This window comes from Sturnira hondurensis, unplaced genomic scaffold (genome assembly GCF_014824575.4).
Source record: "Sturnira hondurensis isolate 20B ecotype Veracruz unplaced genomic scaffold, ASM1482457v3 Scaffold0022542, whole genome shotgun sequence".
NCBI lineage: Eukaryota > Metazoa > Chordata > Mammalia > Chiroptera > Phyllostomidae > Sturnira > Sturnira hondurensis.
Window position 1 is genome coordinate 1,247,530 of NW_028095173.1, and position 26,453 is coordinate 1,273,982.

Genomic DNA, 26,453 nt, shown 5'->3' on the forward strand with positions numbered 1-26,453 from the left:
TCCCTCTTTCCTTCCCTTTCTCTCTAAAGATAAATAAATAAAATCTAAACAAAAAGAAAAGAAATAGAATGTAATTACTGGGTGAAGATGAGATTACTCAAAGAGAGAAGTTGTTGCTAATCCAAGATTTCCGGCTCATCTACAATACAAATAAGATGTTCCTGGAATTTGGTTTTGAGTTGAGGGTACTGGATGACTCATCAAATAGAGATTTGTGATGGATGAGTGGTCAGAGGAGTTGTCTGGAAAGAGTAGCATTACATAGAAGAAGAGGCCAGTGTTAGAAGAGAGGGGACCAAAAGAAAGATGTACAGGATCACCTCCCTGTACAGAGCATTCCTGTGAAGAAATATATGAGGAAGTACTCAGAGAGGAATAAGGAAATGCAGGAGCTAATGACAACATCCCAAGAAGCAAAGGGTCATCAAGTGTCAAGGAGGCCAAGGAGGTGGGGTAGGAGTCCATTCATCAATCAGTGGAACTTAGTTGCCAGGAAGATCATTTCTGTGCATCTCCAACAGAGCATAGTTCACAGCATAGGTGTGGGACCCAGATTGCTAGGGCTGAGCGTAAATCAAAGAGCAGAGTAAAGAGAAATTAGCAAGTGAAAACTGTTTTTGAGAAATTTCTCATCAAAGGAAAGGGAAGTAGTGAAGTAGGAGCCTGCCTGAGAAAGTAGGACCTATGATAGGTGTTTTTAGGATGGAAGAAAAATGTCCATGTTTATAGGCTAATGGGAAGCACCTTTTGAGAGTCTTAGGAAAGGATAGCAGGAAGAATAACAACTGGTAGAGTTAGGAGACTTAGAAAATAAAATGAAGACCTTCATCTTGAAAGAGTGGGGTTGGAGGAGAGGGAGAGAGAAAGAGAGAGAGAGAGTGGGAGTGGGTATGAACTGGATATAAATTATAAAAGAGTTTTTTGGTGGAGAAAAGTTGAGCTTCTGTCTAGGAGTGATATTTAAAATATTTAGCAAGGTCTCTGGTAGAGGCTGGGGCTGCTGATAGGGCAGACAGCAGAGTAAGGTAACAAAACTATAGGACTGAAGCAATATTTCTTAGCTAGAACTTTATATTTTTAAAGATTTTATTTATTTATTTATGTTGAGAGGGGAATGGAAGGAGAGAAGGAGAAAAATATCAATGTATGGTTGCCTCTCATGCATTCCCTGCTGGGAACTGGCCTGGAACCCAGGCATGCGCCCTGACGGAATTGAACCGCGGTTGTTTGGTTCGCAGGCTTGCACTCAATCCACTGAACTATACCAGCCAGGGCTCTTAGCTAGAACTTTAAAAGACTGAATAAGAATGATGTAAATTCCTCAAAAACCATCCCTTAGAACAAAAAGAATATGATACCATAAAATGACTCATCTTTAGCTGATCTAGAAGGTATGTTTTTATCATATAAATAATAGATGACTTCCATAAACTTACTGCATGTTGGCAAAAGGTCCTAAGAGACGGAATTGATTGAAATCAAAACTGTTCACACTCTTTTGGCTGCCTCTCATGAAACAAACAAGCCTCGTATTTCAAACAGGAAAACTCAGTTTCCAGTGAATTTCAGAAAACAGAATCTGGTGTTTACCTGAGGTTCTTCCTCTGAGCACCATCACAGACCTCTTTGCAAGTCTGCTCTCCCACTGGAGGAAGAGAGAGCACTGATCACATCCAGTACTCAAGGGAATACTGGGGAGTGCTTGGGGATGCCCAGATCACAACTGCCACTGCATAATATGGAAACCGTCACCAAGGTGCTTATATTAGCCTCAGCCACATCAGCCTCCAAAGGAAGGCAACCCTGTACTTGTCAGTCCGCATTTCAGAAATACGTATTTCTCTCTCACCACTCCAACACACTAGCACCAGGTGTGCTGGTCTGAAAGCTGCTGGCCAGGTACTCTAGCATCAGATGTGCTGGTCGGAAAGCTGCTGGCCAGGTGGAGCATCCTTAGAAGGATTAATAGATCTTTGATTGGAACATGCTATCATCTGTGGCTGTTGCCTTTTCAAAACAGAATTTTCTAACTGAAAATCTTTTCTCTAATCCTACCCTGTAGAGATGAGGAAACTGTGGCAGCTATTTAATATAAATTTAAGCCAACATTTAGTTCCATTTGAATCTTTTATTTTATTTTTATTTTTCATATTAATAGTAATTTTTTACTGAGCATTCCAAATATTACCATAGTTAATGGTCTCAGACACTCTATAAAGTTGTTTTCTGTTCTCCAGTTACATCATCCGTAAGATCCCTATCTTACTGATGGCAGTTGGGCTAATATTATCATCTTCACTATAGGATACATTTGGATCTTTCAATCCAGAATACTTACTTCCAGCTTTCTTACTAGAAAGCTTTAGTTATAGTTTATATATACATGAAGAATGTTTCTTGATACATATTACTTATTTGTAAATCAGGTAAGATGACAGAAAGAGAATTTGTAAGATATTCTCAGAAGTTGTAAGATATAATATGGAATGCACTATATTTGAATGTATAGCTGATATACTGACCCAGTGGGACTCATGGTATAATCAGAACACAGATTTATTCTCTCCTGTCAGGTCTGTTCAAACCTACTTGGTGGGGCTAGTTGTTTTCCTGCCCCTTGGATGAATGAATGCATAGGCCCCATAACTTATTTGGATCACTCTTAAATAATAAAAAGGCTGCTGGTTACTTTCTTATATAAGTAATTAATATGTGTGGAGCAGTATAACAATAAAAACTCCAGGACTTCTGACTAAGATGGAGGCATAGGTGGAAATACTGTGCCTCCTCACACAACCAAATTTAAGGACAACAAAGATTTAGAAACAAAAACACAACCAGAACTGACAGAAAATTCAACTGTATGGAAGTCTGACAACAAACTATTCATCCAGACCAGTAAGAGGGACAGGGTCAGCGGCCGATGGAGAGGGGTCTTGGCAGGAAAAAGTGGTGGTTGGACGACCTGGGCACTGGGAGGAATCAAGCAGACTCAGTGAGGCGTGCAAGGCCATTAGCTGACCAGGACACACATTCGCACGCAGATAAACCAAGCAAAAATGGGCTGTGAGACAGACCACGCAACCCAAGGCCCCAGCAATGGGAAATAAAGCCTAAAAGCACCAATTGAAAACACTTGCGGGAGTTGAGGTGCCAGAAGATACTCTCAGCCTCACAGGAGAGTTTGTTGGAGAGACCCACAGGGTCCTAGAACATACACAAGCCTACCCACCCAGGAACCAGCACCAGAAGGGCCCAATTTGCTTGTGGGAAGTGGCAGAGGGGACTGAAATCCAAGAGAGAGCAGAGCAAACTCCATTGTTCCCTCTCTGACCCCGCCCCCAAATGCAGCATCACAACTCAGCCACGTGAGTTGCCCTGCCCTGGTGAACACCTAAGGCTCTGCCCCTCATACATACCAGGCATGACCAGACCAAAACATTATAGTTGGAACAGAACAGATCAAGGCCCCAGAGCCAATACTTTTGAGTGAACAAGAGATAGCCAACCTATCAGATGCATAGTTCAAAATACTGGTGATCAGGATGCTCACAGAACTGGTTGATTCTGGTCACAAATTACATGAAAAAATGAAGGCTACACTAAGTGAAATGAAGGAAAATGCACAGGGAACCAATAGTGATGGAAAGAAAACTGGGACTCAAACCAACGGCATGAACCAGAACGAAGAAAGAAACAACCAGACAGAAAAGAATGAAGAAACAAGAATTCAAACAAATGAGGAGAGGCTTAGGAACCTCTAGGACATCTTTAGACATTCCAACATCCAAATTATAGGGGTACCAAAAGGGGAAGAGGAAGAGCAACAAGTGGAAAACTTATTTGAACAAATAATAAAGGAGAACTTCCCCAGTCTGGCAAAGGAACTAGACTTCCAGAAAGCCCAGGAAGCTCAGAGAGTCCCAAAGAAGGTAGACCCAAGGAGGAACACACCAAGGCACATCATCATTACATTAGCCAAGATTAAAATGAAGGAGAGAATTCTAGAAGCAGCAAGAGATAAGGGGACAGTCGCCTACAAAGGAGTTCCCATCAGACTGGCAGCGGATTCCTCAAGAGAAACCTTGCAGGCAAGAAGGGGGTGGAAAGAAGTATTTGAAGTCATGAAAGGCAAGGACCTACATCCAAGATTGCTCTATCCAACAAAGCTTTCATTTAGAATGGAAGGACAGATAAAGTTCTTCTCAGATAAGGTCAAGTTAAAGGAGTTTGTCATCACCAAGCCTTTATTATATGAAATGGTAAAGGGACTTATCTATGAAAAAAAAGATAAAAATGACGAACAGTGAAAGGACAGCAAACTCACAGTTATTAACAACCACACCTAAAACAAAAGCAAACTAAGAGGACAGCTAGATTGGGAGTGGAACCCTAGAAATGGAGATCACATGGAGGGTTAGCAACAGGGGGGTGGGAGGAGGAGAAGGGGGGAGAAGGTACAGAGAATACATAGCATAGATGGTGGGGAGAAAATAGACAGGGAGGAGGGCAAGAATAGTATGGGAAATGTAGAAGCTAAAGAACTTATGACACATGGACTTGAACTAAAGGGGGAGAATGTGGGGGCAGAGGGAGTGTGCAGGGTGGAAGGGAATGAAGGGGGGAAATGAGACAACTGTAATGGCATAATCAATAAAATATATTTAAAAAAAAACAAGAAAAACTCCATATTTCAGTGGCAAAGGAAAGTAATGGCAGGCTTCCTCTGTTTTTCTCCCAGCCTGAACCTCTTCCCCGTCTTCCACACTCACTAGGCTACCCAAAGCCTCCAGGATTAAAGTGGGGATGAGGAGGCAGAAAGGCCCTGGGCAGCTTTGGCTGGCATGGCTTCTGCCATGACAGATTTTCTAGTTGACACTTTGTCTCACAGGCGCTTTTATGGGTTTGTCAGAACCACTGCTGGGGAGTCTCTCAGTACCCATTTCCTGGGCTCTGCAAGCAAGTTCATTTTGCCTCTGACTGATTGCCTTAGATTATCCTCCACCCCACCCTGGGGCCTGGGCTTCTGAAGGTCAACCTCTGGTTTCTTTGTGCTGAGGTATCTTTACTTTCCAACCAGTCCTCTTGGGTAGGATCAAAGTCAAGCCCACACTGTCTGTCTCATTCTCTTAGGCTTGTTCTGTGGGAGTAAATTGCTTCCTCATCATAGTTTCTACCCTGTGTTCAGGCCACCTTCGCCAACTCTGGACCTTTAGATTTCTTAGGCATGCTGTAGACACCAGTGCACAGTGTTCCCCAAACTGCATGGGACACATCCTGAGCTCTTGGAGGGGTCTGTCCAAAGTGCCTCTCACCAGACTTAAGGTAAGAGTAAAGACCTCTTTGCCCTCTGCCACCCCCAACCATGGATGGAGGGGGGGATGCCGAGGAGGGGCCTCTCAGAATACCAAAGCTCCACTATAGAAACGATTCTCTAACCCACAGCAGTCTCCTCAGCCTCTACTTGAAACCTCATACCTTCAAGGTAAGTGAGTGGTTAAGGGAACACTACTTTGCAAGACCTACATCTTATAAGGGTGATGAACAACTATTATGTGGAGCCTCCAATAAAATGAAAACAAAATAATAGCTTCCATTGGACATCTTGTTACCAAATGCGTTTTCTCTCATTCTCTTTCTAATTACCTCTACAAGGTTTTCTTTGGTAGGTAGATGTTGGTCAAGATCAAATGCAATTTCAATGAACTTTGTTTTTTGTCAGAGAAGACTTGAATTATTGGTAGTTACAGAGAGGTTGGCAATAAATGCTTTACAGAGATTTTTGTTGTAACTAGAGTCATTGCAGTTTGAGCAGCAGTAGGGACTCCCAGAATCCTGGGAGTCTCATTTTCGAGTTGTGCTTCTCAAAGTCTGGTTTTCCAACTGAATAAGAAAGGGATTTGAATCACCAACAACAGCAAATTGGCTGCCCAAAAGAAAGGAAATGAGTGGGTACATACGATTTCCTTGTAATTCTAAATGGTCTGTAGTTGTTTCAGTTAGATAATTCACTTATACCAAAACAACTGTCACCTACCTCCTCAGATGGATGGATGCCTGTGCTGTTCACCAGAGTTGGGTCAGCCGAGTTGGTAGAGCAATGCGGTGTCAGAATCATGATGCCTCACTGGGGTCCTATGGTGTTGTTCTGTCCCTGCATGTCATTCTCCATCCTACCGTAGGTAGTTTGTGTCTGGCCTCCATCTTCAAGCCCTAAACCCTGTTAGTTCTGTGGTTGGCCCTTTTCTCACATTCTGAAACATTTTAGAATACTGTCAACAGATTATTTAAGAATGTAGGATGAATCTTTATACTTTCTAAAAAGACATCTAGTTCTGGGATAGTATTTTAATTTTACACCTATACATGATCTAAAATATCTAAGGTCATATTGAATATACAGTGGACAAATTTTAATGGGTGGGATACCGAGACCAACAAAACAAAGATAAAAAGCACAGTTAAATTTATGTTTTGTCTTCAGTTCTCTTGAAGCTTCACTAAAATTCTCATGACATTAACAGAGTCTGCGTATAGCAACCAATTCTCCTTCATGCCAGCATTTAAACATAGTATTTCAGCTGTCAATATCACTGTCAGGAAGGTAATTTATTTCACTCTTTGGGTTTATTTAGATAGACATTTTAGAGATGAAGGTGGCAGTAATTTAGTGTTATAGACAAATGGCACTGAGCTTGCTATCCTCATAAATTCAAGTTGGTTTCTTAAGCAAAAGTGAACCTGGCTCTAAGTGAAAATGAAAATGTTCAAATAAACTAAACATAGTGCAAGGATTTTTAGTCCTTCCATAGTGGGAAAAGTACCAACATTTTGTCAATCAGGGATTCTATTCCCATGAAAGGTAGTGCTTTAGGCATCTGCATGTCAAAATGACCTGTGGCTATTTGTAAAAATACCCATGTACTGTCTCCACCAGTCCTGCCAGCTGCCCTCCACCCCAGTCCAGGTTCTGACTGAGGGTCTGAGGTGGACCCAGGCATTTGCACTGTTTTAAAGCAACCCTCCCCCCACGCCAGTGATTCTGATGTGCAGGCAGTTGAGATGAACCAGAACTGTTTGGATGGATCCAGAAGCTTTAACAGAATGGATTGGAAGGTCTGGTTGGAGGGTTTCTTCATGCAGCACAGAGAAATTAATGCAGAGGAAAGGGAGTGGTGGGGGTGGGAGGGGTGTCAGGTCAGAGCTAGGGTTCATTCACAGATAGGCCTCAAGCAAGTCTTAATTTTGAGAAAGTCACAGATCACTTTGAGAGGCTGTTGAAAGCTGTAGTTACACTCAGAAAAGTATGCATAGGCTAACCTCCACAAAATTTAGCACATACTTTCAGGGGATTCTGGATTAGAATTAAGTTTCTGTTTTTGCTATTTGAACTGAATGGATAAAGGGTCCCATTTGTTAAGGTAAGGAAAACATGAGAGGCCAGTATCTGGCCTCAAGAAGCTCACGGTGTAGAAGCCAGGAGAAAACGGTAACAAGGTGGATAATAATCACAGGAGTGTGGGGGAAGGGAAGAGTTCTCAGATGGGAAATTTGAGTCCTATGCTTCGAGAGGCAACAAATTAATGAGACAGGTGTGTTACGGAGGCCCCCAAAAGAATGGAGGTCAGTCTAACGCAGGTTGATAAAGGATGACCTACCGTGTGTGGGAGCCCCTTAAGGCTACGTTTGGAATAGAAGTTAATGGTAAGCCTGTGACAAAACTGGCACTGATCCAGCCGCTGCTAGAGGCCATTGACATGGTGCCACTGGTAGGTTGAGGTCTTGGGTGGGGAAGCTATTAAAATGCTGATGAATACAGTTTTGAAACAGATCCGGAGCAGTCTCTGGGAGGAAGACAGCAAGTTATTGCGGAGAAGGGGGGTGGAGGCGGGGTGGGAGTGGGGGGAGGTAGTAGGCTTGGAGTCTGCTCTTTATTGCCAGGGTCATAAGTTGGCCCTGTATTTGTTCTTTACGAGGAGAGAAAATTGCGGGAGAGCGCTGAATGGCAGAGAGCTACAGTCGGCCGGTGGGCATAAAAATGAATCTTAGCTGCTGTGTGCAAAACCCTTAGGTGTGTGGACAGAGGGGGAGCCAGCCAGAAGGTTACCACAGGTCGGGAATAAATAACCACCAGGAGGAGGATCCCTCAGATTCCGTCCTTCCTTTTGTTGGATAGGGAGTACCAGGCAAGCGCGTCATTAAAGGCTTTGGAAAGAAGCGGTTGGATTGTCTGCACTCGGATCCGGACCCGGTAACTATTAGGGACCCCAAGGGATGGTAGTAGCGAAGGCCCGGAGGGCTCAGCTCTCTCCCGGAGGCCTCTCAGCGGGGACCCCAGAATAAGTCGGGGGCGGGCCACGGCTTGGCGGGCGGGCAGATCCCACCCCTTCCTGAAAGAAGCGCTCTGCGCGCCAAGACTGCGGCCGCCACCAGTGCAGGTCAGGGCCCGGCGAGGCTACCGCGGTGCCGCCGCACCAGAACAGGTAGGCGCAACGCCCGCGGTGTCCTGTCCTCTGTCTGGGCCCGCCGAGCAGCTAGGGGGCGTAGGGCCCGGCTCCGCGCCCAGCCCGGAGGTGGAGACCGGGGGCTGCAGGCGCGGCAGCGGGGTTCAGGCACCAGGGTCCTCCCAGCAGCAGCAGCAGCGGGGCCCTGCTGGCTTCCTGCTTCCTCCCTATAGAGCCCCGGGTGCTGGGCCACCCACCTGAGCCCCTGTGAGCACGCTCCCAGAACCAGGCGCAGGTACCAGGTGGCGTTCCAGAGTCCCTGTGGACGCTCCGCCTCAGACTAAGCGCGGAGTGGGCGACGCTGCATTGGCGACAGCCGATCCCCTGCGCCGCCCGCCGGCTGCAGCTCTGATCCAGTCCTTTGACAGGTGCCCTCACCCGCCGCCCCAGCCAGATACCCAGGCCTTTTGTTGTCACATGGACTCTTGGGGTCGCACGCTTCTGAGCGACCCCAAGTTTGGCCTGCCAGCCTCACTGCCATTCACGGTTCACTTTACCATCAGCCAAGTCAGGCTGGCTGAAGGACCAGGGATCCCGGGAAGGAGGTACCAAATTGCCTTGCCCTGTCCACCGCCCTTCACTCTAAATGCACAGTCTTGCTCACACCCCACCCCACCCCCGCCCTTGGACGCACACTGGGAAAGAAACGGGATTTTTCGGTTTCTATAGGAAGACGGCAGTGAGGGGGTTACCGCGGCTGTTTTGAGGCATCTGTTACAATAAAAAAAAGTGATTAGCTTGGGTTATGGAGAGAACCCTTGTTTAGTGGTTTTTCTCCTCAAATGTCAGTAGAGGATGAGAGGGTTTTCCCATTTTTAATTGATATTCCTTTTCTCTCTATTCACCCCTCTCGTCCGTCCACCCCAACCTCCACTGCACTTTATTATATCGCCAGATACTTCACTTTTTTTTTTGGTCAGGTTATTCTGTCCAGATCTTCTTTCACAGCTGAGCCAGGACTGTGACTATGAATATGAGAACAGAGCCCAGTTGAGATGGGAGCCCCCCTTGTTGAGTGAACCCATTCTGACATGCAGTCCTGTTAGGGAACCAAATATACCAAATGATATGTTTTGGTTCTTTTTTTAAAGTTCTTGGATCTATCTTGCACCTCACTTTTCACTTTAAATATATTTTGGAGAATTTTCTATGTTAATGCTTAAAGAGTTTCCTAACTGCTTATACGGCAGCTTATTACTCAGTTGATAATAAATAACTATAAATACCTCAAAAACAAGTTATTGGGCCTTCAACAATAACAAAACTTAAACGGTAATGTTAGTTTGTGCTTCTTCATTTCTCTGCTTGAATCAAAGGCGGATTTTTAATAATGCAGGGCTGTGACTCCATTCTGGGCTGGAGTTCATCAAAAGGCTAGGCAAATGTGGATGTATAAACTCCATGGTAGCAGTTAATAAGTTGACCTACTTAAAATTTTCAAATAAAAATTGTTAGGTTCATATATGTGATATTTGCAGATCAAAGAATCTTGGAATCTCAGCTCTTGTGCATTAAATACCAAACTTTTTCTTCTGTGTGTCCTAAAGACACCATGTTTCCAAGATTAACTATAGCTGTCATTCTTAATGAGCTGGAAATGTGATCTTCAAGGCATATAAGCATAGGAATTTTAGTGGTGTGTTTTTGTTTATACACATTTAATAGATGTCTTGCAGCTCCCCAAGTTGGAAACTAAAAAACTGGACATGGAAATAAAAAACTGAATAAGTTGTGCTAACAATAATGACTAGGTGGCAGACATGTTGACATTGAGCACAAATAAAATACTTGGAAAATGCACGTTTATTATATCTGCCAGTAGCCGAAGCCAATCTGTTTGGATTATTTACATCAACATTAAAGTGTCTTTATAACAATTGGTTAATTGTTTCAGATATTTCACATCAAATGCCTTTCACAGGTTGCTGTGCAGAGGAGATTTGCTCTGTGGCATAATTTTTTTTGTCATGAATGTAATAATGCCTGATGGCCTGATGGCCTGATGTTAGGCTTTGTTGTAGAACAGTGATTTTCAACCAGTGTGCTGCAAGGATTTTTAAAACATGCGGTACCCGACTATTTAGACAGGGGCACTGACCTCTTTTCCCATAGATTGTCAAATTAAAAAATGACAACTGCCAACACAACAATAGCTGTCTGGTGTGAATGAATCAAAACTATACCTATTTTGTTTGTCTGATTGGCAAAAAACAATATAATGTCTGGTGTGCTGCAGAATTTTAGTGATTAGTTTATGTGTGCCATGAAATGAAAAAGCTTGAAAACTTGTTATTGTAGAACTATCACAGTTGTTCTTACAGTGACTTTGTGGGGGGTTTTACACTCTTGTTGGTCCTCCTGCTTTGTCTCCCCTGTGACCTAGGCACAGCACTGCAGTACAGGGGCCAGCTTTGCAGGGCACCTGGAATCATGACAGAGGGAAGGAAAACTAGTTGGCCTGTATCTTAGCTATGTGGTTTCTCTATAATCTGGCCACTTGTGATCAGTTCAGTAACCGGGGAAGCAAGACAGACAGACAAAATACTACATTCCCTCTCAGTCTTCCCCTTCATGAGAAGGATCTACAGTGCTCAGAATCCACATGATAGTGGTGATTAGGTTCTGTGCAGCTCAAACGAGATAATGTACTCAAGTTCTCAAAATGTGATACAAAGACCAGACATTGTACAATCTGAGTTTATGAAAAGGTTAGGGACAGGCCCACATGTCTAATATTTTCTTTATCCTGATGATAACAGAAAAGGATCCCTACTTATTTTAACTGTAAACTTTTATTCTTGAAACTGATGATTGCACATATTTTTATGTTTTTTGATAAATTGCTCTAAGCACTTTCAAATTAAGTTAGTAAAACTTTAACAAGTTATTGTGATCATCCAATAATCATTTCCTGGCATGCTTGGATTTTGAAAGACAACTTGTGGCAATGGAAAGTCAAAGCAAAGAGATTTTTAGACAAGTTGGTTGGAATGATATTTTGAGGTAACAATGGAATCTTTGGCAGTAGCCTTTAAATTCAACTACACAGTATTCAAAATCAAGCCAGTTCTGCTAGATAGGGCTTGGAACTCTTTTACCAAATGAGACATGAACAGTTTTGTTTTTAGCATCTGTCAATGGACTTTCTCTAGGTCAGTGCTCTCCGATAAACTTTCTGCAATGATGGAAATGTTCTATAATTGGCTCAGCATGGCAGCCAAGAGCCATGTGTGGCTGGCCATTAAGCACTTGAAAATGTCTAGTGCAGTTGAAGAACTGAATTTTCACTTTTTAATTTAATTTTAATTGAATAGCCATGAGGGCCAGTGACTACCATACTGAATTCTCTCCATCATCTCCTGCAGAGATAACACTTGATTGCAATATTCCTTAGAAGAAAGTGGAACTTGACATTGATAGAATCAGGAATGAGGAAAATTTGACTCTGTAATCCTGTTGTTATAAAAAGAAATGCCAAAAAAACCCATCCCACTTGTGTGTGTGTATGTGTGTAGATTTACAATGCATAATAGCATGGTAAAAAAAAAAAGATACATAGACCTAATTAACTTTTCTACTGTTAAATGTTTTCAAAAAATTTTATATAAGAATATTTTAAAAACTACATGTCTTGGGTCATGAAGTCAATTTAACAGGTTAAGATTAGCATTTTTAAAATTAAATTTATTGGGGTGCCATGTTTAATAAGATTATATAGGTTTCAAGTGCACATTTCTGTGATATATCATCTGTATATTGCATTGTGTGCCCACCACCCAAAGTCAAATTGTCTTCTGTCACCGTTTATTTAGCCCCCTTTACCTTTTACTACCCTCCATCCTGCTTGCCTCTGGAAACTACCATACTGTTATCTGTGCCTTTGAGTTGTTTGTTTTTCTTGATTGTTCATTTGTTGCTTTCAGTTTTACATCCCACATAGGAATTAAATCATACAGTTTTTTACTCTTTCCATCTTACTTAATTTTCCTTACCATGATAATCCCAAGATTCATCCATGTTGTCACAAATGACAGTATTTCGTCTTTTCATATGACTGAGTAGTATTCTATTTTATATATGTACCACAGATGGCAACAGATATATGAAAAGATGTTCAACTTCTCTAGCTATTAGGGAAATGCAAATCAAAATTACAAGGAGATATTACTTCACACCTGTTAGAATGCTTGTCATCAGCAAGACAAGTAATAACAAGTGTTGAAGAGGTTGTGGAGGAAAAGGAACCCTCATTCCTTGCTGGTGGGAATGTAAACTAGTACAGCCACTACAGAAAACAGTATGGAGGCTCCTCAAAAAATTAAGAATAGTTACTATATGACCCAGCAACCCCTCTTCTGGGTATCTGCCTGAAAATTTTGAAAACATTTTTTGCAAAAATATATGCAGCCTGTGTTCATAGGACCATTAGTCACACTGGCCAAAACATGGAAACAACGGAAGTGTCCTTATAGTAAGCATGGTTATTATTATTATTATTATTATTATTATTATATGTATGTGTGTATAATAGATCATGATGTAAAATACTGCCCCTGAAACTAAGCTTGGGACCCTCTTTAGGAAGTACTGATCTAAGATATATGTAATAGATGATAACAACATGTAGGCATTATTGAGTACTTACCCTAGGCTCCATGCTGAATGCTTCACCTGCATTACTTTGTTTCTCACAGCAGTCCTTTGATGTTGGCACGCTATAATCCCACAGTACCTACATTCCAATGAGTCATAGAGGCAGAATCTGAACCCTGGGCAGCCTGATAACAGAGCCCACGAGTTCAACCACTTCACCTCCCACATTGCAATGCGGTGTTGATACATAGACGGACATCTGCAGACCCGTGAGACTCAAATGTTGTACAAGAGCATTGCACGAGAGCAGAAATGAACTACCAACAGTTGTTTTCTGTGCAATGTGAGGCTTGATGGGTGAGAGGGGAGTCATCGCATACTTAGGCTGGAAGCAGCCTCACAGCTGCCAGCCTGTGGCCTATGAAAGGTAATGCCCTTGGACAGGCAGCCTGGTGCCCAAGGAAACCCGGATTTCCCAACAGACCGTGTGTCCAGAGCTCAGCCTTTCCCTCCTAACCACTTCCAGATAATGACAAATGGTATAAATGGGTATGTCCATCTCATCCATAAATTCTGCACTTTTTACTACATTCTAAATGTTTTTTCAAAATCACTGCTGGCCTGGGAGTGCCTCATTTTACATGTATATTTGATAATATAATATTAATTAGGTTCAGGTATACAACATAGTGATTTGATATTTGAATATATTGTAAAATGATCACCACAATAAGTCTAGTTAACACCCCTCACCACACAGTTACAAGTTTTTTTCCTCATGATGAGAACTTTTAAGATCTACTCTCTTAGCAACTTTAAAAGACAGTATTGTTAACTATAGTCACCAAGCTGTACATTACATCCTCAGGACTTATTTATTTTATAACAGGAAGTTTATACCTTTCGATTTAATTTTAATGTAATGCATGGGAAACAATGTTTTAAGAATTTCACTTAACAGTTGTCTTTAAATTGAGGCTGGAAATCTTTTATTTCCAGTGCAGCCTAAAAAGACTAACTAATGAAACTAATTTCATTTTGGAAATAGATTTCATTTTTTCTTAAAGGCCAAATTAAAATAAATACAAGTGATCACTTGTCCATAGACTTTGTGAGGTAGAATAGAAGAGGCAGCAGCTTAACATCATGGTTACTTTTCTTCTTTAAAAAGTACATGGGCTATGTCTACCATACTAAAAATCCTCAAGACATTCAGATTTTTTTGTTCAAGGCTGTGCAATTATTCATCTCCAGGGACAGTGATGCAGACTATCTGTAGAATACAAAGGAGTGACATGAAGTATCTTTGAAAAAACATTGAGTTGAGTGATACTTCTAGGCAAGTGTAGACAAAGCTTAAGAAGTAATTGTGATTAACCATGGCAATAGAAGAAATTAACCTGTAGTTTAAATGGTGTTACCATATTTTGTGGACTATAAGATGCACTAGCGCCCCCCAAATTTCGGAGGAATAATGGTTGGTAATGCTGCTGTTGAGTTCTGTTTACATTTACATTGGTGAAATATTGTGTTATTTATGTTATTAAATATTTTACCACATTTTTGCTTCAAATTTTTTCCCTATTTTCCTCCTCTAAAACCTAGGTGCATCTTATGGTTTGAAAAATACAGTATTTAACTCTAAAGTAATTATAATGAATTACAATGGTTTTCAACTGAATGTAAAGATAAATGTCTCTAAAAGTAGCATAGCCTTATTGTGCATCAAACATTTCATTTATTAACAAAGTGGACTTCTTCCTAGTTTTTACACTTATGATGTGATTTAATTGCCAGGGAAATACTTTTAAATGTTAATAATTGAAAGTTTTAAAGCATAAATGAAAACTAACTCTACGTGGCTAAAATGTCTTTTTTTTTTTTACTGGGCTGCTTAATGAAATGGTCTTTCAAATTATTTTTCATTCCATTGATCCATGAGGAAAAAGTATTAAGAAATGTTGATACCATTGTAAGGCAATTGATATAGAAATACAATGGTTTTTTTACTGAATTTGGAACATATAAATAGAATTTGAATTCTATAAAGTAATTGCCCTGAAATTTCTAATGGAAATATATCTCCTGAAATTTCTAAATTCTACTTTTCATTAAAACTTAAAGTATTTTTGCATAGAAGCACTAGACTTCAAAAATGTGTCAGTTTGAAATTTTTTTCCAGTCTTGTCAATGAAAGCACAGTGTTCATATTTATCCCTCTTAATTTTAGCAGCTAATGGAGTTTTTCTTGAAAAAGCTGATTATCTTGTCTGACATTTTGATTAGTGTTTTTCCATTTTAATTGGAGCTTGTATGTGACATAAAAATTGATTTATATGAAAAAGAGTGAGTTGCCATTTGTATACCTAAATTTGATTGTATGTATATGGTATAAAAATAAAGACAAAATTTTTCCATTAATTGATTTGGTGAAAAGAAACCATTGTGATCAAATAGTAGCCATTGAACCACATGAATGTTCAATTATGATGCCACATGTTTGACAATTCAGAAATTGTGTTTTTTTTATTAGCTATTGGACAATATTTGTGAAATCCTTAGCATGGTTGCTGGCCAGAGTAAATTCTTTTTTCCTTTTTTCTTTTTTATAGCACAAATTTGTTTGTTTGTTTGTTTAACACAGGTTTCTAACTCATTTTATCACATGGGAAATTAAAGAAGATTGTTCCGGATAATAATTGCTCCACAATTGAGCATCCAAGGCTCAAGGCTAGAAAAAAAGCCTTTGGATGTCATATAATTTACTTCTTAGAGTCTTGGCATGACCACAGTACTCACAGAGGAACTCCATTCTACTTGTAGTCTGTGAATATTTTACATTAGTTCTTGACATACTACTTATCCAAGCTGACTTAACAGTGATCTGAAGTTAAAACTAGGCTCACTTTAGTTTCATGTATCTTATGGTTTTCTTTCTTGTTGCATATTTACCTTGTCTTTACTATTAAATATTGTTGGTTTGTGTGTAAAATTATGTAATTTTGTATCCCATTAGTTTATCTGAGGACAGGGATTGGAAAACTATTTTGTAAGTACAGTTTTATTGGCACACAGCTATGCCTGTTAGTTACCTATTGCCTGTGAGTGTCTCTGTACTACCACCACAAAGCTGAGTAGTTGAAGCAGAATACATCTGGCCCATAAAGCTGGAAATCTCTACTCTCTGGCCCTTCATTGGAAAAGTTTGTAGACCCCTATTCATATGGTACTCTTCCTATAGGGCCCATGGAAAAAATGGCCTATTACAAATTATATCTACCTAATTGCTTTCTGTAGGGACAAATTCACATCTGAATGACAAATAACTTCTCTCTTCCTGTTGTTGCACTGTCCATTGGCTGTGAAAGAACGTGTCATCAGCATAGGCTTAGGTGTCATATAGACCTTGGATACTAGCTGTTTAACTTTGAATATGTTACTTAATCCTTTTAAAGTTATTGTTTCTTCATGTACAAAATGAGGGTAAGTAAGAACAGTACCTACTGCTGGGAGACAGTTCTCCATGTGTCCCATGGATTTTGTCAGATCTAACAAGGAGAGGCACTCATTGCTTTTTGTTCTGGATTGTCTTGTCAAGGGTGTTTGTAGCATAGTCTTGGATGGTAGAGATAGTGTTGCCCTCAGAAGCAAAGGGCAGGTGTGCTCATGTCTGGTAGACTTGCATTTCCCCAGGTCAGTGTTCCTCTCCAGAAAGGCTACTCACTGCATATGTATGTGTCACATGGTCCTCTTGGTGAGCCCCTATGGAACTGGAGCTGTGGAGCTACAAGGAAATGCTGATATGAATGTTACTGCTGTTGCTATGAGTAATAAAGTCTTTTGTCTCTGACCTAGGAGTCTTGTGTCTTCTGCTAGCATCCATGAACTGTGGCAGGCCAACTTGCACATATAGAATAAAATCTCAGCCCTCCCTAGTGTTTAGGTAGCTGTTGTATGGGGTTATTATGAGACTTGAATAAGGTGCTATAGCTTGGCATATAGTAAGTGCCCCCAAAATGTTAGCTATTAATTATTGTCTAGCTGGCTATTAACCCTGCAGTGTGAATTTGAGTTCCAGTTTTATGTGGAAACATACCTTTCTGACAGTAGTTTTTCAAATTGTAGGTCACTAGGGCTGTGAAAACAGTTAAGCAGCTTAATTTTTTTAATGAAACAAAGCAGAATACAATATGATAATGCAGAAAAAATCAAGTGCAAAATATGTAATAAGGATAAATATTGATTTATAAAACTTTTCACTTCAGCCCTGGCTGATAGGGCTCAGTTGGTTCGAGCATCATCCTATAACCCAAGGGTTGCAGGTTTGATTCCCAGTCAGGGAACATACCTGAGCTGTGGTTTCATTCTCCAGCCTGGGTATATCCAGAAGGCAACCGGTCATTGCTTCTCTCTCGCATCAGTGTTTCTCTCCCTTCCTCTCTCCAAAAAAAGAGCAATGAAAAAATATCCTTGGGTAAGGGTTAAAAAACTTTTAGCTTTAGTTATATGAGGTATACATATATATTTGTATACTGGGTTGTGATATATGTTTTTATTGTTGATAATGGTAAAAAAAAGTTGGAAAGCTACTACTGCCCCATACATACATGGAACTGTTCAGAAAGCTCTTGTTCCTCATTCCCACAAAGTGATATGAAGAGCCACCCTCACTCATCCAGGTGTGGCTGCTGAGAAGAAATGATCAGAGACTCAGTTCACCCTTCACATACTCCATGGCTCATTTTGTCCATGATTAGCAGAAAATGAATATAATCAGGTTATTTTCTGAAGGAAATTTTTTTTTAATTTTAGCACTATCAAACAGGACTTTCTCTGATAATGGAAATGTTCTATTTTTGCACTGTCCAATGCAGTAGCCACTATACAACTGAGGAACTGCAAGTTTAATTTAAAATTTTTTTAAAATTTGGATTAATATAAACTTAAATACTCTTTGTGGACAGCACAGTTTTAGATTGAATACAAAGGCATGGTTTCCTGCAGTACAAGTAACTGTATAGTTTGGCTTCTGGTACTGTCCTGAGGAGCAACGTCCTCCATGGGGTTGTTCCAACAACCGTGGACCCTTGCCCACAGCTGGCTTTGGCAGACATTGGGATGTAAAAGTGCTTGACAAGATGATGCCTTGGACAGTGCCACAGCCAGGAGGAAATGGCAAGGAGCCAAGGGGCTAAAGTTCTCAACCCTGGCTGTACAATCACCTGAAGAGCTGTAAAAATCCAAGCTGCATTTCAGACCAGTAAAATATGGAATTTTTAAAAGCTCCCAAGTGTTCTATCATGCTCTATAAGTTGGTCAGCATCACAGGTGGGCAGGGAAGCCCATGTCCTTTGCTGCTCCATCATGACATCACAGATGGGCAGTGGAGTGGGGGAATGGGCACATGAAAGACAGTGGATCCCTCTCGTATCTTAAACAGAAAGGTTCCAACTTACCTTTGGTGTTGGGAGCTGAGCTGATTTCCCATCCAGATGCCTTGGCAGCAGGGCCCCCTTGCTCGGTGTGGCCAGAGTATGAGTTTCTGTATGGCAGATGTGAGCTTCAATGAAGGAAAAATAGAGGCTCTTATCGACCATCTCACATGACTCTCACACTTTGTGCTAAGTGATTTCCATCTGTATCTTTAGCAGACATTTATGGAGTCCCTACTGTGTGTTCCACATATTCCAGATATTCTATCCTTGCTCAGTCTAGTAGGGGAGACCAACATGTAAGCAGTTATACTGTAGACTTAAGAATGTCCAAGCCCGTAGAGAATTTTTATGAGTTTATTTGAGTCAAACTAACTACATGTGCTAGGGAGCAAGATCTCAAATGTCCCAGAGAATAACAGTTTTGCAGCTTACTTTATGCATTTGAAATTAAAGAGGGAATATAGGGAAGATTGCATGGGGGGAGAAGCAAAATGGAGACTGGATTATAGGATAGTTAAGGATATTATATGCTTTCTTGAGGGTGCTTATTTCAAAGCTTTCTTGAGGGTGCTTATTTCTTGAGGGTGCTATTAACCTAGATGCACAAAAATAATGCATAGGGGTTGCTTAATGCAAAAACAAACCTTTTGCTAAAAAGTCTTATGCCTGTGGTGTGACTGCCCTGTATAACATGCTCAGTTAGAAATTTATCATCATATCACCAGGTGAAGTTAGTTTCCATAAAACCCTTTTTTATTTCATCTACAATACAGTGGGGTAAGCATAATAATAGAATAATCATCTATTAAATGATTAGAAAGCACCCAAAGGGTGCCTTGAAAGCACTCAAAAGGGAGCAGCTTTCTTGGATAGGGGGAGAGACTTGAGAGGGCTTCCCAGAGGTGGTGACACTCAAGTTGAGTCCTCTAGGATCAGAAGGAGTAGTCATGTGAAGAGCAGATACAACCTGGGAGTAGGCTGACATTTTCTGTCGAAGACAAACACCCAAAGATAGCTTCCTCTGGGGAAGACCCTATCTGCTATTTTAGCAAACCTCATGGGATATCCTTATCCTAACTGTCCTTTATTATTTGCTCATTTACTCATTTATTCATTCAACAAATGTGTTTTATTGAGGCATTACTATGTGCAGACGTGGTCTAGGTGCTGGTGATAGAGTAATGAACAAAACAGATGGTGTTCCTGCCCTCAGTGGGTTTTACATTCTAGTGGGGAATACCAATCAGAAATAAAGAAGGAACTAGTATAGGATATGGCTGATGTGCTATGGAGAAAAAGCAATCATGGCAAAGAATTTGGAGGTACTAGAAAATGTCCTCTGAGAACTAGAAGTCTCATTGCTGTCTCTTGAAAACTTAATAGTGACTCTTACCACTTTTTGGAGACTAAACCTGGGTCCTGCAGTAATGTTCTTTCTTTTGTTCAAGCCTGGCCATCCCCCTTTATCCAAAACCCCATGTCCTCCTATGTCCTATAGCACAACCTCTCATACCCATCTCCCTACTCCCTACTCCATAATATCTTGTACTTTCACTCCCTCTTAACTTTTTCACTTCTAGTCCTCTTCAATGTCCCCCCAGCTCTCTTCCTCTTTACTCTAGGGAATGAATGGTTAAAGTTGTCAGCTTTTTTGCTGATTATTCTGTCAACCTATTTGCATCACTGCATGAAAGGCTTGTCACACCCAACTTTGAGGCTAAATGCGGTAAACTGCCTGTCACCCTTCCTCATCACTGCTGTTCTTCCAGCTCCCAGTCACTTCCATTCATTTCTTGAGGAACTGAAGACCTGGCTCTATGTGTATTATCAGACCTCCCTTTCCTCCCCAACTCCTGTTGTAACCTTGGCAGTGGCACCATCCTAGATGATCTGACCATGAACCTGGTCTGAAAATCTATTGAACCTTCTTAATTAATGACTTCACCTTCACTAAACCACAGCTACTCACTCCCAGCCTTCTACCCAAATTCTTGTCCAGCTGGTATTATTTCACCTCAGAAATTTTAACCCCATTCTCTGAACAAAGTTATATATCCTTCCAACTATTTCATTCATACCCCACTTCCTCTACCTCTTTGATTTCACTGGGATTTCTAGTCTCTTAACTCCCTTCAACTACCCAACCTCTCCTTTACACGTGCAAATATATTCATATAAAACTTCATTCCCTTTCATCTGAGGATCCATCTTTCCCCATGTTTAAGGCTGGCCCATCACTTAAACCCCAAATGCCATCTTCTTGTGCCTCCTTCAGAACCGTCACTCCATTAATATTCCTTTCTTTTTTTTAAAGATTTTATTCATTTATCTTTAGAAGGGAAGGGAAGGAGAGAAATATCAATGTATGGTTGCTTCTGGTGTGTCCCCTGCCGGGAACTGGCCTGCAACCCAGGCATGTGCCCTGACTCAGAATCGAACCACAATCGTGTGGTTCACAGGCCTGCGCTCAATCCACTGAGCTACACCAGCCAGGGCTATTCCTTTCTTTTCTGTGGTCTTACATCACTCTCTGTTCTTTACAGGTTTCTTCTCACCAACCAAGCATTCGTAATTCTCCTCCATCCTAAAAAATAATTCTCCCAGGTTAAATAAATTAAAGTGGATCTCTACAATAGAATACTATGCAGTAATCTGAAATATCAATGGAGGTGTATATGTCTCATATGGAAAGATGATCATAAAAATAAGTGAAAAGAGTATTAAAATAGTTTTATTAATTTGCTTACATTTTTGGTTTTAGTTTTGGTAAAATACATATAACATAAAATATATCATCTGAACCATTTTTAAGTATAGAGCTCAGTGGTGTTAAGTATATTGAATCCAATCTCCAAAACTCATCTTGCAAAACTAAAACTCTATACCCTTTAAACAATAGCTCCCCATTTCTCCCTCCTCCACCAACTACCATTCTACTTTTTTCTATGGATTTTACTACTCTAGGTACCTCGTATAAGTGAAATCATACAGTAGTTGTCTTTTTCTGATCGGCTTATTTCACCTGGCACAATGTCCTAAAGGTTTACCCATGCTGTAACGTGTTTCAGAATTTCCTTTTGTAAGGTTGAATAATATTCCATTGTGTGTATGTACCACATTTAGAATGATTTCATTTTTGAAAAAAATGCATTTGTTAGTATATGTAAGCATGGATATATATATAAACACACACATACTGGAGTGGGCAAAAGTAGGTTTGCAGTTGTTTCTATGGAAAATATAATAATAGATAATACAAGAATAAACTCACAACTATGAACCCACTTTTACCCACCTGTGTATAAAAGATTATACATCAAAATATTTACAGTGGTTATCTCTAAATTGTGGAATTTTGAATGCTTTTCATCTCCTTCCTGATCTGTCCTTCTGAAGTATTTACAAGGAGCATATTTACTTCTTGTAAAGCTAACAGAGACAAACCTTCAATGGCTTCTCCTCAGGTAGAGTCTAGTCAACCCTGTCTTCGGGCACCTGCCCTCTTCTCTTGCTCATCCTTCCCCACTCTGTTCCTTACACATTGTGCTCTGGGCACCACAAAATTCTGGTTCTTGCTCATACAGTGGCTGGATGCTGGGGAAGCCCTGCCCATGCCACATCCACAGCTGCATGAGAAGCCTCCACATTCCTGAAGACTCAACTCAGGGTCATTTCCATTTTGTGTGCCCTCCCCATCCCCGCTCCCCACCCTCAGTGCTGGTTCAGTTTTCTCTCTTTGGAACTCTTTATTCCCTGTACCCATCTCTGCTTCTGCATTTGTCTCTTCATTATTTATGAGCTGCTTGGGGATAGGGACTGTGCTTTCATCTTTGTATTTGCAGCACTTAGAACAGAGCTTAGCATACAAACTGGGTGGCTTGGGGAGCCACTGGTCATTCAGAAAGGCTGGGTTACTGGAGGCCCAGAAAAGAGGCTGCAAGAGTAGGTAGAGGAGTTGCCCCATGCCATTGTGCCCTGCTGCCCCTTGCATGAACCATGTAAATGTTTAAAAATAAAAACACTTTATATTATACTAAAAATAAATTAGATATTAAAATTACTGAAAACACTACCTTTCTATTTTAATGGTACTGGTGAGCTCTGGACCCTATCTTTGGTGAGGATCTTTTTTGTACATGGTTGGCTAGACTAGATAGTCCTAGTTATGATGCTGTTTTGTTTTCTTGTGGTTTTGCCCAGTAGGCCATAAAGGGAAGTAAAAAAAATCACTTGGAATAAACATTAGACCTGGAGGTATAGTGTTAACATTTAAGACCTGGACTAATCATGCTCTACACTGACTGTGTACTTAGATAAGTTATTTCATATATGGAAGCTTAGAGTTTCTGTTGTTCGTCAGTAAAATGTGGATTTATTTTTCTGTCTTGCTCACCAGACTATAAGCTTCTCCAGAGTAGGGTTTGTAGCTCATCCATAGCTAAAAACTCAATACATGAGATGGGGCCTGGCAGGTAAGAACTTGGTAAATATTTGTCAAACAAGTCTGACTCATCTTACTACTTCATAGGTTGTTTTGAAAAGCAGCTGTAGAGTTTAGTGTTCAAAGCAGAGGTCCTGGAGTTAGCCCCCTGGGTCCTTTTCCTGGTTCCAGCATTCCCAACATGACATTGGCAGATAACTAGCCTCTGTGCATCTGTGGAAGTGGATGACCATCCCTATGTCCTAAGGTTGTGTAAGATCTGCCTAGCACACAGTAAGTGCTGTATACATAGAAGTTATTACTATAACGTGAAAGGGTTTTGCACAGTGCTAGTCACATAAAGGTGATATTTATTTGATGAGATCTTGCCATGTACTGGACACACTCTGAAATCCTTTCAGTACTGTGTTTTTCCCTGTCTTAACCAGTGGTAATTCTGTTCCATTCCACATTTCCTAAAGCCCAATTAGGGTGTCTTTCACCCTTTTAATGATATCTGTGACCACCTTGATGCAGAGTATAAAGTCGAAGAGCTGACCTTAGGCTGTTTGGCCTGGAACTGCAACTTGCTCTCTTTCTCCACTGTTTGCTGTGTAGAAATAACTCTGGTCAATTCCCAGGCTACACAGATTTTTAAGATTATGTTAAATAATAATGATTTCATATGTGAAAACACTGCTGTAGTTTCCACACTGGTTTCTCTGCTTCTTGCCTCTTGGTCATTTGAGTGCACAGTGCTATCTGCTCATCTCCCCAGCATTTTACTTCTATTCAGTGTAAGGTCTCCCCTTCCCAGGAACACTCCCAAGATAGTATCTTATTTATAGGACCAAATCCTAGCTACTGGTGTTGGCATTGAAGGCAATGCATAATCTGAACTCATTTTATCTTCCCATGTTTTTCTTCCATTTCCCCTCAAATGTAGACTTTCACTGCCCTCTCACCTGGATCTAGTCTTGTCTTCTTACTTTTGTTATCATGGTTCCCATAGTAAAATGCCTTCGTTGGTCCATTCTATTTATTGACATTTGCTCACAGATTTAAGGCCCACCTTTTTCACAAACCCTGCCTCTTCATGAACATTGAATGGCTTCTTTCTATATTTTTGCAAGAGACTATATTTAACTTAGAGTTTTATTAGTTATGATTTTTAAAATTAGTATCTTCTCATGAATGACTCAGATTGTTAACTTGGTAATATTATTATTATAAGCCTACTAGTTATGCATTCAGGAAAATTACACAGGTTTAATATGATTAAGTAAAAAAATAATAATATTGTCTTCTTGGCAGCTGTAATTTTACCCCATGGTATATAAATAAGGCCCTGGAGTCCATACCATATGCGATAAAACAAAATAATATTGTAGAGCAAGGTTGGGCTGCTATTGCTATTATGAGACTCATAAGTCTTTATTTTTGACTTGTATGATACATGAAATTTCAGCTGCTTCTATATATCAACATTTCTTCAGCATTAAACCTTGGAGAGATTGAACAATTAAGACCCAGACCCTGAAATTATTTAAGTACTTAGTGGGAGTTCAATAAATGTGTTGGATAGATTGCTTTCTAGTATATTTTTATCTCCTCATTGATATAGTCAGATTTGTGCATGTCAGTTCACCTCTTTATACTAATTTAGTACTCTCTTAAAATACTAAGATTTTATTAAACTTAAGGAAAAATGAAATATTGGGTTGGCCAAAAAGTTCATTTGAGACTTTCGGCCAAGATGGAGGTATATGTACACATGCTTGCCTCCTCACACAACAACAGAAAGAATTACAACTAGAGCTCAAAGCAAATAAAACCCAGAACTATCAGGAAATTGAGCTATATGGAAGTCCAACAACCAAGGATTTAAAGAAGCCACATTCATCCAGACAGGTAGGTGGGGCAGAGATGTGGTGTGGCACAGAGGTAGTGGCAGAATAGGTAGTCCCAAATTCAGGTGTGGTGGATAAAAATCAGGAGGGATACATTGGAAGCAAGCAATCCCAGCCCCAGCCAGACCGCACAGCCAGGGTTCCAGTGCTAGAAAGGTAAATCCCCATAACTTTTGGCTCTAAAAACCAGTAGGTGTTGGGTGGGGAAAAAAACTGCCAGATTTTCAGGGAACTCCACTTAAAAGGCCTGCATGGTCTTAAATGTACCCAAACCCATCGACTTTGGATTCAGCACCAGAGCAACAGCTGGAAAGTTGCCAGTCGCATGTGGGAAGTGAGTGAGGTGACTGGAAATGGGGCAAATGCCAGGCAAACCTCAGGAAGCCAGGCGGCAGCATTGCCCCTCTCAAAGTCCTTCCCCATCACAGAGCCACAAAGCAGTGAAGCCCATTGCACCACCCTGGTGATTACCTAAGACTGCCCCACACAATTTACTGGTGCCTTTTCAACAACAGGCCATGTTACTAAGACAGGAAGTCAAAGCAGCTCTACTTAATACACAGAAACAAACACAGGGAGGCTGCCAAACTGAGGAAACAGAGAAATATGATCTAAATGAAAGAACAGAACAAACCCCCAGAAGAAGAACTAAATGAAACAGATAACCAATCTATCGGATGAACCAATTTATCAGATGCAGAGTTCAAAACACTGGTGATGAGGATGCCCCAAGAACTCAATTGAGTATGGCAACAACATAAAGGAAGAAATGAAGGTTACACTAAGTGAGATAAGTGGAAATCTAGGGAACCAGCAGTGGATGGAAGGAAGCCAGGATTCAAATCAGTGATCTGGAATACAGGGAAGAAATAAGCATTCAACCAGAACAGCGAGAAGAAAAAAGAATTTTAGAAAATGAGGGTAGTATAGGGAGACTCTCAGACATCTCCAAATATGCCAACATCTGAATCATAGGGTTGCCAGAAGGAGAAGAAGGAAGAACAAGAAACTGAAAATTTATTTGAACTTCTGGCCAAGATGGAGGCATAAATAGACACACTGTGCCTCCTCCCACAACCAAAATAAGGACAACAACAATTTAGAAACAAAATAACAACCAGAACTGACAGAAAATTGAACTGTATGGAAGTCGGACAACCAAGGAGATAAGAGAGACACATTCGTCCAGACCGGTAGGCAGGCAGAGTAGGGCAGCAGGACGGAGAGGGGTCCTGGCACAAAAAGCAGTAGCACAGGGCATGAAAGGCACCTCAGACATGTAAGAAGGCAAAGGCAGACCCTGGGTGCACAGGCGGCAGCTGGCAGACACAGCAAGGCAGCAATTGTGAAGCAAGGCACTGTGCACAAAGGAGCTGACTGGGTGGTCCCACATTTGCATACAGATAAAGCAGGTGAAGTTGGGAAGAGAGACAGACCCCACAACCCAGGGTCCCAGTGCAGGGAAATAAAGCCTTGAAACACTGATTGAAAACACCTGTGGGGGTTGAGGTACAGGGAGAGACTCCCAGCCTCACAGGAGAATTTGTTGGAGAGACCCACAGGGTCCTAGAACGTCCACAAACCAACCCAC

At 40.9% G+C, this 26,453-nt stretch overlaps 1 protein-coding gene across 5 annotated transcripts in view; it reads left to right on the forward strand.

Moving 5' to 3' along the window:
• Positions 1 to 8,399: 8,399 nt before the first annotated feature.
• TMEM150C (transmembrane protein 150C) overlaps positions 8,400 to 26,453 on the forward strand; it is a 117,322-nt gene continuing 99,268 nt past the window's right edge. Inside the window, exon 1 of one of the 5 annotated variants that reach the window (XM_037035637.1) lies at positions 8,400 to 8,483. The gene's annotated coding sequence lies outside the window, so the exon portion shown is untranslated. Of the gene's footprint in view, positions 8,484 to 8,626; positions 9,050 to 26,453 lie in introns of those variants that run through there. The other 4 variants (XM_037035635.1, XM_037035640.1, XM_037035636.1 and 1 more) reach the window with 4 other exon arrangements.